The sequence below is a fragment of the Bubalus kerabau genome, chromosome 22, assembly GCF_029407905.1.
Source record: "Bubalus kerabau isolate K-KA32 ecotype Philippines breed swamp buffalo chromosome 22, PCC_UOA_SB_1v2, whole genome shotgun sequence".
Classification (NCBI taxonomy): Eukaryota; Metazoa; Chordata; class Mammalia; order Artiodactyla; family Bovidae; genus Bubalus; species Bubalus kerabau.
In genome coordinates, this window is record NC_073645.1 from 25,999,053 (window position 1) to 26,013,380 (window position 14,328).

Sequence of the window (14,328 nt, forward strand, 5' to 3'; positions counted from 1 at the left end):
CTGTCATCTGTCATACAGTGGGCTATCATATAGACATGAGAACAAATGAAGTGCAGCTCCATATACCAATATGTATGAACTGCCCAAACATAATCCTGAGTAAAGAAACCAGGCTTATAAGAATGCATCCTGTATAATTCTACTTATGTAAAATTCAAAAACAGATCAAACTAGTCTATGGTTATAGGAGTCAGGATAGTGGTCATCCTTGCAGGATGGTTCATGGCTGAAAGGTGGGGATTCTGAGGGACAGGTGATGTTCTGCATCTTGATCTGGTTTCTGGTAACACAGGGAAGTTCACTTGAAGTGGGACACCAATATTCATATGTACCTTATACTTCAACGAAAAGTTTACTTTAAACACAACACTGTAAATCAACTATACTCCAATATAAAATAAAAAATTTTTTTAATAAAAAATTTTAAAGTAATAAAATATACATGAAGAAAAAAATTTACTTTCAAAAGTTGGGGTGTCTATGGAGTTTGTGACCTCCTGAGATTGCATGCAACATTTGCATGTACATAAGAGTCCCTTGGACTGCAAGGAGATCCAACCAGTCCATTCTAAAGGAGATCAGTCCTGGCTGTTCTTTGGAAGGAATGATGCTAAAGCTGAAACTACAGTACTTTGGCCACCTCATGTGAAGAGTTGACTCATTGGAAAAGACTGTGATGCTGGAAGGGATTGGGGGCAGGAGGAGAAGGGGACAACAGAGGATGAGATGGCTGGATGGCATCACCGACTTGATGGACATGAGTCTGAGTGAACTCCGGGAGTTGGTGATGGACAGGGAGGCCTGGCGTGCTGCGATTCATGGGGTTGCAAAGAGTCGGACACGACTGAGCGACTGAACTGAACTGAACTGATAGATATGTATTTTTCTGGAGAGAGGATTCATAGTTTGCAATAACTTCTTAAAACAGTGACTTAACATTGACTCAGGGAATCCTATATCCTCACTTAGTCCTACCCTAATCTTGCTTTGTCAGTCTCCTCCTTCGTGTATTCTCCCATCTCTTCTCTCCCTCTCTCCAAAAATTTCCCCCTGACTGCTCTGGTATTCTCTCTTTCTAGAACAAGCATACTTCCTTACTTTCCTTATTTTGTGATTCAGTGTTTATATATATTTCAAAATGATGACCATGATATCTAATTGCAATCTATCACCATACAAAGATAATACATATTTATTACCTAAATTCCTCACATTGTACATTTCATACCCGTGACATATATTTTGCAGCTTGAAGTTTATACTTCTTAATCTCCCTCATCTACTTCTTTCCTCTTCCTAACCCCTTTCTCTCTGGCAACCACCTGCTTCTCTACCTATAATCCTGTTTCTCTTGTGTTATGCTTGTTCAATTGTTTTGTGTTTTAGGTTCCACAGATAAGTGATAATAGTACCAAATTTGTCTTTCTCTGCCTGATTATTTCACTTGGCATAATACCCACTGGGTCCATCCATTATCCATTTCATTGCAAATGACAAGATTTCATTCATTTTTTTAAATGGCTGAGTAGTACTCCTTGTGTATATATATAAAAATGTATATATATCACAACTTCTTTGTCCATTCATCTATTGTTGGGCACTTAGGTTGCTTCCATATCTTGGGTACTATAAATAATGCTACAATGAACATAGGGCATGTATCTTTTCTAATTAGTCCTTTTGTTTTCTACAGATAAATTCCCAGGAGTGAAATTGCTGGATCTACAAGACCTTTTAGAACTAACACCCCAAAAAAATGTCCTTTTCATTATAGGGGACGGGAATGCAAAAGTAGGAAGTCAAGAAACATCTGGAGTAACAGGCAAATTTGGCCTTGGAGTATGGAAAGAAGCAGGGCAAAGACTAATAGAGTTTTGCCAAGAAAATGCACTGGTCATAGCAAACACCCTCTTCAAACAGCACAAGACAAGACTCTACACATGGACATCACCAGATGGTCAACACCAAAATCAGATTGATTATATTCTTTGCAGCCAAAGATGGAGAAGCTCTATACAGTCAACAAAAACAAGACCGGGAGCTGACTGTGTCTCAGATCATGAACTCCTTATTGCCAAATTCAGACTGAAATTGAAAAAATAGGGAAAACCACTAGACCATTCAGATCAGATAAGATCAGTCGCTCAGTCGTGTCCGACTCTTTGCGACCCCATGAATCGCAGCACGCCAGGCCTCCCTGTCCATCACCAACTCCCAGAGTTCACTCAGACTCACGTCCATCGAGTCAGTGATGCCATCCAGCCATCTCATCCTCTGTTGTCCCCTTCTCCTCCTGCCCCCAATCCCTCCCAGCATCAGAGTCTTTTCCAATGAGTCAACTCTTCGCATGAGGTGGCTAAAGTACTGGAGTTTCAGCTTTAGCATCATTCCTTCCAAAGAAATCCCAGGGCTGATCTCCTTCACAATGGACTGGTTGGATCTCCTTGCAGTCCAAGGGACTCTCAAGAGTCTTCTCCAACACCACAGTTCAAAAGCATCAATTCTTCGGCGCTCAGCTTTCTTCACAGTCCAACTCTCACATCCATACATGACTACTGGAAAAACCATAGCCTTGACTAGACAGACCTTTGTTGGCAAAGTAATGTCTCTGCTTTTGAATATGCTATCTAGGTTGGTCATAACTTTCCTTCCAAGGAGTAAGCATCTTTTAATTTCATGGCTGCAGTCACCATCTGCAGTGATTTTGGAGCCCATAAAAATAAAGTCTGCCACTGTTTCCACTGTTTCCCATCTATTTCCCATGAAGTGGTGGGACCAGATGCCATGATCTTCGTTTTCTGAATGTTGAGCTTTAAGCCAACTTTTTCACTCTCCACTTTCACTTTCATCAAGAGGCTTTTGAGTTCCTCTTCACTTTCTGCCATAAGGGTGATGTCATCTGCACATCTGAGGTTATTAATATTTCTCCTGGAAATCTTGATTCCAGCTTGTGCTTCCTCTAGCCCAGCGTTTCTCATGCTGTACTCTGCATATAAGTTAAATAAGCAGGGTGACAATATACAGCCTTGACGTACTCCTTTTCCTATTTGGAACCAGTCTGTTGTTCCACGTCCAGTTCTAACTGTTGCTTCCTGACCTGCATATAGGTTTCTCAAGAGGCAGGTCAGGTGGTCTGGTATTCCCATCTCTTGAAGAATTTTCCAGTCTCTTGTGATCCACACAGTCAAAGGCTTTGGCATAGTCAATAAAGCAGAAATAGATGCTTTTCTGGAACTCTCTTGCTTTTTTGATGATCCAGCGGATGTTGGCAATTTGATCTCTGGTTCCTCTGCCTTTTCTAAAACCAGCTTGAACATCTGGAAGTTCATGGTTCACGTACTGCTGAAGCGTGGCTTGGAGAACTTTGAGCATTACTTTACTAGCGTGTGAGATGAGTGCAATTGTGCGGTAGTTTGAGCATTCTTTGGCATTGCCTTTCTTTGGGATTGGAATGAAAACTGACCTTTTCCAGTCCTGTGGCCACTGCCGAGTTTTCCAAATTTGCTGGCATATTGAGTGCAGCACTTTCACAGCATCATCTTTCAGGATTTGGAATAGCTCAACTGGGATTCCATCACCTCCACTAGCTTTGTTCGTAGTGATGCTTTCTAAGGCCCACTTGACTTCACATTCCAGGATGTCTGGCTCTAGGTCAGTGATCACACCATCGTGATTATCTGGGCCGTGAAGATCTTTTTTGTACAGTTCTTCTGTGTATTCTTGCCATCTCTTCTTAACATCTTCTGCTTCTGTTAGGTCCATACCATTTCTGTCCTTTATCGAGCTCATCTTTGCATGAAATGTTCCTTTGGTATCTCTGATTTTCTTGAAGAGATCTCTAGTCTTTCCCATTCTGTTGTTTTCCTCTATTTCTTTGCATTGATCGCTGAAGAAGGCTTTCTTATCTCTTCTTGCTATTCTTTGGAACTCTGCATTCAGATGTTTATATCTTTCCTTTTCTCCTTTGCTTTTCACTTCTCTTCTTTTCACAGCTATTTGTAAGGCTTCCCCAGACAGCCATTTTGCTTTTTTGCATTTTTTTTCTATGGGTATGACTTAAATCAAATCCATTATGATTATACAGTGGAAGTGAGAAATAGATGTAAGGGACCAGATCTGATAGATAGAGTGCCTGATAAACTATGGATTGAGGTTCATGACAGGAGACAGGGATCAAGACCATCCCCAAGAAAAAGAAATGCAAAAAAGCAAAATGACTGTCTGAGGAGGCCTTGCAAATAGTTGTGAAAAGAAGAGAAGAGAAAAGCAAAGCAAAGGAGAAAAGGAAAGATATAAGCATCTGAATGCAGAGTTCCAAAGAACAGCAAGAAGAGATAAGAAAGCCTTCCTCAGCAATCAATGCAAAGAAATAGAGGGAAACAACAGAATGGGAAAGACTAGAGATCTCTTCAAGAAAATTAGAGATACTAAGGGAACATTTCATGCAAAGATGGGCTCGATAAAGGACAGAAATGGTATGGACCTAACAGAAGCAGAAGATGTTAAGAAGAGATGGCAAGAATACACAGAAGAACTGTACAAAAAAGATCTTCACGGCCCAGATAATCACGATGGTGTGATCACTGACCTAGAGCCAGACATCCTGGAATGTGAAGTCAAGTGGGCCTTAGAAAGCATCACTACGAACAAAGCTAGTGGAGGTGATGGAATCCCAGTTGAGCTATTCCAAATCCTGAAAGATGATGCTGTGAAAGTGCTGCACTCAATATGCCAGCAAATTTGGAAAACTCGGCAGTGGCCACAGGACTGGAAAAGGTCAGTTTTCATTCCAATCCCAAAGAAAGGCAATGCCAAAGAATGCTCAAACTACCGCACAATTGCACTCATCTCACACGCTAGTAAAGTAATGCTCAAAGTTCTCCAAGCCACGCTTCAGCAGTACGTGAACCATGAACTTCCAGATGTTCAAGCTGGTTTTAGAAAAGGCAGAGGAACCAGAGATCAAATTGCCAACATCCGCTGGATCATCAAAAAAGCAAGAGAGTTCCAGAAAAGCATCTATTTCTGCTTTATTGACTATGCCAAAGCCTTTGACTGTGTGGATCACAAGAGACTGGAAAATTCTTCAAGAGATGGGAATACCAGACCACCTGACCTGCCTCTTGAGAAACCTATATGCAGGTCAGGAAGCAACAGTTAGAACTGGACGTGGAACAACAGACTGGTTCCAAATAGGAAAAGGAGTACGTCAAGGCTGTATATTGTCACCCTGCTTATTTAACTTATATGCAGAGTACAGCATGAGAAACGCTGGGCTAGAGGAAGCACAAGCTGGAATCAAGATTTCCAGGAGAAATATTAATAACCTCAGATGTGCAGATGACATCACCCTTATGGCAGAAAGTGAAGAGGAACTCAAAAGCCTCTTGATGAAAGTGAAAGTGGAGAGTGAAAAAGTTGGCTTAAAGCTCAACATTCAGAAAACGAAGATCATGGCATCTGGTCCCACCACTTCATGGGAAATAGATGGGAAACAGTGGAAACAGTGGCAGACTTTATTTTTATGGGCTCCAAAATCACTGCAGATGGTGACTGCAGCCATGAAATTAAAAGATGCTTACTCCTTGGAAGGAAAGTTATGACCAACCTAGATAGCATATTCAAAAGCAGAGACATTACTTTGCCAACAAAGGTCTGTCTAGTCAAGGCTATGGTTTTTCCAGTAGTCATGTATGGATGTGAGAGTTGGACTGTGAAGAAAGCTGAGCGCCGAAGAATTGATGCTTTTGAACTGTGGTGTTGGAGAAGACTCTTGAGAGTCCCTTGGACTGCAAGGAGATCCAACCAGTCCATTCTAAAGGAGAGCAGTCCTGGGTGTTCCTTGGAAGGAATGATGCTAAAGCTGAAACTCCAGTACTTTGGCTACCTCATACGAACAGTTGGCTCATTGGAAAAGACTCTGATGCTGGGAGGGATTGGGGGCAGGAGGAGAAGGGGATGATAGAGGATGAGATGGCTGGATGGCATCACCGACTCAATGGACATGAGTTTGAGTGAACTCTGGGAGTTGGTGATGGACAGGGAAGCCTAGCGTGCTGCGATTCTTGGGGTCACAAAGAGTCAGACATGACTGAGCGACTGAACTGAACTGAACTGAATGGTAGTTTTAATTTTAATTTTTTGAGTAACCTCCATATTGTTTTCCATAGTGGCTGTACCAATTTATGTTCCCACCAAGAGTGCACAAGGGTTTCCTCTTCTCCACTAATATTTGTTATTTGTTGTCTTTTTGATGACAGCCATTCTAATGGATGTGAGTTGATGCCCCTGCTGTCATTTTGAATGCAGACACCTTTTGTCTAGGTTGTTGTTTGTTGTTCAGTCACTAAATTGTGTCCGATTCTTTGAGACCCTATGAACTGCAGCTCATACCAGGCTTCCCTGTCCTTCACTATCTCCCAGTGTCCAGGTAAAGCAATGGAATTGATACTCTCTTGACTGCCCGCAGACTTCAGATCACCACACTTCCACCTCTGAGAGCGATTTCTTGCTCCTTTGCAGTTCCCAGTCTAGATTTTGGGCATGAGGCTTACATGATTCATCTCTTCTTGCTGTAATCATACTGGACTTTACGGTCCTTGGCGGATAATCATTCAACTTCCCATTCTTACAGTTTCTTCACTTCAAATCCAAGGATTGTCATTCTTCCTTTCATTTCAACTACTCTGAATTTCAAGTCCCATTCTCCACCCCTTTCCTTTCATGCTTGGCAGATAATCTTTCCTTTTACTTAAGGAATCGGAAAACTTTAAGTTCTATCTCTCTTAATTTCCACTTTATCACTTCCTTTCTTCCACCTTAAAGAATTGCTACTTCTGTTTCTAATCAATCTCTCTAACATGTTGGCAAAATGATGATAACTTTATTGAGCATTTGCTGTGTATAATATGTGCTGTCTCATTTAATCCTTATTAAATGGTGCTATTAAATGGACTATAGGAGAAGGAAACGGCAACCCACTCCATTGTTCTTGCCTGGAGAATCCCAGGGATGGAGGAGCCTGGTGGGCTGCCATCTGTGGGGTAGCACAGAGTCGGACACGACTGAAACGACTTAGCACCAGCAGCAGCAGCAATGTCTAACCCAATCAGCTTCCTTCTCATAGTCATAGTATAAGCTCTTTGGAATTAATCCAGTTTCGATCAGGAACATTTTGTGGACATATGATTTTTACCCTTTGAGCTGGGAAATACCCTTAGACTTATTTTTGTCATTAATCTAAATAATGACCTCTTATCTGGACTACCCTGGTGATCCAGTGGTTAAGAATGCACCTGCCGGTACAGGGGACATGGATTTGATCCCTGGTCCCAGAGGATTCTACATGCCATGGGGCAGCTAAGCCCAAGTGCCACAACTATTGAGTGTGCTCTTAGAGCCCAGGAACTGCAACTGAACCCACATGCTACAACTACTGAAGCCCACATGCCCTAGAATCCATGCTCTGCAACAAGAGAAGCCACCACAATGAGAAACCTGCTCATCACAACTAGAGACAGCCCTCGCTCAGCAACAAAGACCCAGCAAGCCAAAAATAAAACAATAAATAAATAAAAATAAATGGACTATAAAGAAAGCTGAGTGCAGAAGAATTGATGCTTTTGAACTGTGGTGTTGGAGAAGAGCCTTGAGAGTCCCTTGGACTGCAAGGAGATCCAACCAGTCCATTCTAAAGGAGATCAGTCCTGGGTGTTCTTTGGAAGGACTGATGCTAAAGCCTAAACTCCAATACTTTGGCCACCTGATGTGAAGAGCTGACTTATTGGAAAAGACCCTGATCCTGGGAAAGATTGAGGGCAGGAGGAGAAGGGGATGACAGAGGATGAGATGGTTAGATGGCATCGCCAACACAATGAACATGGGTTTGGGTGGACTACGGGAGTTGGCGATGGACAGGGAGGCCTGGTGTCCTGCGATTCATGGGGTCGCAAAGAGTTGGACACGACTGATCAACTGAACTGAACTAAAATGGTGCTATTATTTTCAATATCTCCAGCTGACTCATTGGAAAAGACTCTGATGCTGGGAAAGATTGAAGGCAGGAGGAGAAGGGGACAACAGAGGATGAGATGGATGGATGGCATTACCGACTCAATGGAAATGAGTTTGAGCAAGTTCTGGGAGCTGGTGATGGACAGGGAAGCCTGGCATGCAGCAATCCATGGGGTTGCAAAGAATCAGACACGACTGATCAACTGAACTGAACTAAAATGGTGCTATTATTATCAGCATCTCCATTTTACAGTTGAGACAGACATAAGGACTTGCTTGAGGGCAAATAACTCATCAGCAGTGAAGCTGGAATTTAAGCAGTCTAGAACTCTTAGTCTTTAACTGCAGTGCTGTTTTGCTTCTTATGATATTTTTTGGCTTGTTTGTTTTACAGTTGCTCAGTCGTGTCCAACTCTTTGCAACCTGATGGACTAGAGCATGCCAGGCTTCCCTGTCCTTCACTATCTCCCAGAGTTTTCATCCTGTCTTCCCCTTCTCCAACTGCCTTCAGTCTTTCCTAGGACCAGGGTCTTTTCCAATGAGTTGGCTCTTCCCATCAGGTGCCCAAAGCTTGATGGGAAGCTTTGGAGCTTCAGCTTCAGCATCAATCCTTCCAATGAATATTCAGGATTGATTTCCTTTAGGATTGACTGGTTTGATCTCCTTGCAGTCCAAGGGACTCTCAAGGGTCTTCTCCAGCACCACAATTTGAAATCATCAGTTTTCTGGCACTCAGCCTTCTTTATGATCTAGCTCTCACATCTATACATGACTACTGGAAAAAACATAACTTTGACTATACATACCTTTGTAGGCAAAGTGATGTCTTTGCTTTTTAATATGCTATCTTGATTTGTCATAGCTTTTCTTCCAAGAAGCATGTGTCTTTTAATTTCACGGCTGCAATCACCATCCACAGTGATTTTGCAGCCCAAGAAAATAGTTTGTACTGTTTCCGTTTCTTCCTCATCTATTTGCCATGAAGGGATGGCACCAGATGTCATGATCTTCGTTTTTTGAATGTTGAATTTTAAGCCAGCTTTTTCACTCTCCTCTTTCACCTTCGTCAAGGGACTCTTTAGTTCCTCTTCACTTTCTGCCATTTGGGTGGTGTCATTTGCATATCTGAGGTGGTTGATATTATATTTCTCCCAGCAATCTTGATTCCAGCTTGTGCTCCAGGAAGGCATTTTGCATGATATACTCTGCATATAAGTTAAATAAGCACAGTGACAATATACAGACTTGATGTATTCCTTTCCCAATTTTGAACCAGTCCATTCTATGTTCTATGTCCGTTTCTAACTTTTGCTTCTTGACCTGCATACAGGTTTGTAAGGAGCCAGGTAAGGTGGTCTGGTATTCCCATCTCTTCCAGAATTCTCCACAGTTTGTTGTGATCCACAAGCTATGGTTTTTCCAGGAGTCATGTATGGATGTGAGAGTTGGATCATAAAGAAGGCTGAGAACCAGAAAATTGATGCTTTTGAACTGTGGTGCTGGAGAAGACTCTTGAGAGTCCCTTGGACTGCAAGGAGATCAAACCAGTCAATCCTAAAGGAAATCAACCCTGAATATTCATTGGAAGGACTGATGCTGAAGCTGAAGCTCCAATATTTTGGCCACCTGATGTGAAGAGCTGACTCATTATAAAAGACCCTGATGCTGGGAAAGACTGAAGGCAGAAGGAAAAGAGGAAGACAGAGGATGAGATAGTTGGATGGCATCACTGACTCAATGGACATGAGTTTGAGCAAGCTCTAGGAGATGGTGAAGGACAGGGAAGACTGGTGTGCTGCAGTCCATGGGGTTGCAAAGAGATATGACTGAGTGACTACACAATGACAACACAGTCAAAGGCTTTAGCGTAGTCAATGAATCAGAAGTAGACATTTTCCTGGAACCCTTGCTTTTTCTATGATGCAGTAGATGTTGGCATTTTGATCTCTGGTTCCTCTGTGTTTTCTAAATCCAGCTTGTATATCTGGAAGTTCTCAGTTCACGTACTATTAAAGCCCAGCTTGAAGGATTTTGAGCATTACCTTGCTAGCATGTGAAATGAGCACAATTGTGTGGTAGTTTGAACATTCCCTGGCACTGCTCTTCTTTGGGACTGGAATGAAAACTGACCTTTTTCAGTCCTGTGGCCACTGCTGAGTTTTCCAAATTTGCTGGGGTTTAGAGTGTAGCACTTTTAACAGAATCAGCTTTTAGAATTTGAAATAGCTCAGGTGGAATTCCATCACCTCCACTAGCTTTGTTCATAGTAATGCTCCCTAAGGCCCATTTCACTTCACACTCCAGGATTGGAGTCTGAAGACTCCACCTAGAGTCTGGCTCTAGGTGAATGATCACACCATCATATAGATATAAATTGTTTGTGTACATACACTTTGAACCAATTATTCCAACTCTAGGAATTTATACTGCAGATGGCTCATGGTTCAATGTACAAAATGAACAATGTACAGCCTCCATCAACTGGAAACTGAAATAAAATGCAGTCAGGTAAAAGAGGAAACACTATATATACTTATTATGGAAATATCTCCCAAATATGTTGTTAGACTTAAAAAAACAAGAATGATGTGTATTGAATTCCCCCAATTATGTGAAAAAGAAGAAGAATATATGTACTTTTTTGCTAGTATATAAGGTGTCTCTGGAAGAACACTCAAAAAGCTCATGAATTTGGTTGTCAGTGGGAAGAAGAATTAAGAACACACAAAAGCTGGGGGTGTGGTGGTGGCAGGAAGAAGAGTTTTCAGTGCCTACCTTTTTATATCTTTTAAAACATTGAGGGGATTTACCTGGTGGTCCAGTGGTTAAGACTCTGACTTCCACTGACTTCCACTGCAGGGGACATGGTTCCACCCCTGGTTGGGGGAACTAGGATTCTGCATGTGGTGTAGCCAAAAACAGCAACGTTGAACCGTGTAAATGCATTACCATTTCAAAGTTGAGTTAAACATTAAAGCAAGAAGAAAAAGAAGAATAGAAATAGAAACTGTATTAACTGACTGTGTTAATATATTTTTTGAAAAAATTGATGCCTCCACCTACCACCCTGTTCCCTCAGACCTCCCAGAGATTCTTGTTTCATTCATCATTTTCCTCCTGCATCTTCCACTCACCCTCTTGGTTGGCCTTTTCTCCTCAGCTGACAAATACGCTTAAGACTTTTATCTCAAACAAAATTTTAATATCCTCCATATCCTGATGCTATGTTCCCCTCTAATTTTCCTTTAATTTCTCTCCTCCAACTTGCAATCAGACTTCTTGGTAGAATAATATGATGAACATTTGTGTTTCTATCTTATTCCCCATTCATTGTACACTTGTAGTTTGGCCTCTGACCCACTACACTGGTAGATCCATAGGATGTCTTTCAGACCTTCTATCCATCTATTAATTATTGAGATATAGTTGATATTATAATAGTTTCAGGTGTATAACATGGTTCAAAAATTCTAAAGGCTATATTTCATTTACAATTATATTAGCTAAATTCCCTGTTATACAATATATCCTTGTAGCTCTTTTAATACATAGTAGTTTGCACTTCTCAATCCCTTACCCCATCTTGCCCCTCCCCTCTTTTCTCTCCCAGTGGTAACCACTAGCATGTTCTCTATACCTGTGAATCTGTTTCTTTTTGTTACGTTCAGTAGTTTGTTTTATTTTTTAGATTCCACATATAAGTGATATCATACAGTATTTATCTTTCTCTGACTTATTTCATTTACTGTAATACCATCCAAGTCAATCCATATTGTTGCAAATGGCAAAATTTCATTCTTATTTGTAGCTGAATCAAATACCATTGTGTTTGTGCGTATATATATGTGTATATCAATATCCCACATCTTCTTTATCCACTCATCCATTGATGGACATGTAAGTTGCTTCCGTATCTGGATTATTTGTAAACAATGCTGCAGTGAACACTGGGGTGTATCTTTTTTGTTTGTTTGTTTGACTGCACTCTTGCGGCTCATAGCACCTCAGTTCCCTGACCATGAACTGAACCCTGCCGTCCCCAGTGAAAGCACTGAGACCTAACCACTGGAGAACCAGCGACATCCCCGCAGGTATCTTTTTGAATTAGTGTTTTCCTTTTTTTTTTTTCAGATATATTCCCAGAAGTAGAATTGCTTGTTTATATGGTATTTCTACTTTTAGTTTTTGAGAGAAACTTCCATATGTACTGTTTTTCACAGTGGCTGCACCAATTTACTTTCCCACCAACAGGGCACGAGAGTTTACTTTTATCCACAGCCTCACCAACGCCAAGATCGTTATTTGCGATCTTTTTGAGAACAGCTATTATGGATGACATCACATTGTGGTTTTAATTTACAGTTCTCTGATGGTTAACAATGTGAGCATCTTTTCAAGTGCCTGTTGGCCATATGTCTTCTTTGGAAAAAAGGTCTATTCAGGTCTTTTGCCCATTTTTTAATCGAGTTGTTTGTGGTTTCTTTATGTTCAGTTGTATGAGCTGTTTATATATTTAAGATATTAATACCTTATCTGTCATATTGTTTTGCAAATATTTTCTCCCATTCAGTAGGTTGTCTTTCTGTTTTGTTGGTGGTTTCTTTTGCTGTGTAAAAGTTTTAAGTTTAATTAGGTCTCATTTGTTTATTTTTGCCTTTATTTGCTTTTCCTTAGGAGACAGATCAAAAAAAAAAAATTGCTACAATTTATGTCAAAGAATGTTCTGCCTATGTTCTCTTCTAGGAGTTGTATGGTTTCCAGTATTACAATTAGGTCTCCAATCCATTTTGAGTTTTTTTTAATATAGTGTTAGAAAATGTTCTGTGCATGCTAAATCACTTCAGTGGTGTCTGACTCTGCGACCCTATGGATTGTAGCCCAACAGGCTCCTGTGTTCATGGGATTCTCCAGGCAAGAATACAGGAGTGGGTTGCCCTGCCCTGCTTGAGATCCCCCTGCCCCAGGGATGCAACTAGCATCTCCTATGGCTCCTGTGTTGCAGGTGGATTCTTTACCACTGAGCCGCTGGGGAAGCCCAACTTCATCTCTTTACATGTAGCTGCTTTCAGACATTCTCTTGTAAAGACTCTCAATTAGCATTATCAGTTATTTTCATCTTCTTTACACCTTCTAATATGAAACATCACATAGTTCTGGATTCCTGGTAATCCTTTTGTTTCTCTTCTAGTTCCCCGTGTCTTCTCATGGATGTCAGCTTTCCCTAGTCAGCTGTCTTTGGCCCTTCTCCATCTACATTCTGCCTGAATGATCTCACACTTTCAAGGTTTTATCTATCATCAATACTCAATCTTTTTTTTTTTTTAATGGTCATTTTTCTACCAATGTTCAAAGTTTAGCAAATCCTTACTGCTTTTGACCCTCACAGAGCTTAGAGATGTCTGTCATTGCCTCCCATACTCATCTGACTTCACCCAGTTTGTGCGTTGTGTCTTGTGACCCTGATTGAAATAGGAGGATATGGCCAACGGGGAATCTATTCTCAGGCTGAGTTAAGCCAATCAAACTCCTTTTGGGAACTTGACCCTGCACTGTCAGCAACAATGCTGATTTAACAACCCTAGTCACAGTCTGGTCTGGAGGAACATTTTCCTTTTCATCCTTGTTAGCCGCATAGGCATGTCCAACTCTTTGCTACCCCATGGATAGTATCTGTTCATGGGATTTTCCAGGCAAGAATACTGGAGTGGATTACCATTTCCTTCTCTAGGGGATCTTCCCAACCCAGAGATCAAACCTGGGTCTCCTACACTGCAGGCAGATTCTTTACCAACTGAACAACCTGCAAAGCCCATTTCATCCTTAGGTATCAGTTATACATTTATCATCTGACTGTTGAAAAATCTTAGTTTATGAAAACCTTTACATTTTAATTAACTTGCAAAAAATCTACCATTTCAAAATTAAAACAAAAATCCCCCCAAACAGTGGTCTATCAGTATCCATGGGGTGTTGGTTCCAGGACCCCCATGGATGCGAAAATTCACAGATGCTCAAGTCCCTTACATAAATTGGCATAATATTTGCATACAGTCTACTTACATCCTCTTGTATACTTTAAAATATCTCTAGATTACTTATAATACCCAATACAATGTAAATGCTATCTAAATAGTCACTGGCCTACAGCAAATTTAAGTTTTGGTTTTTAGAACTTTCTGGAATTTTTTTCCCCAGGAATGTCATCTATATGAGGTTGGTTGAATCTGTGGCTGTGGAACCGGTGGTTGCAGAGGACTGGTTGTACCTTTAGTCAAAATGGGCTTTTTCAGAAAGGCTGATTGTGTAAGGTAGATG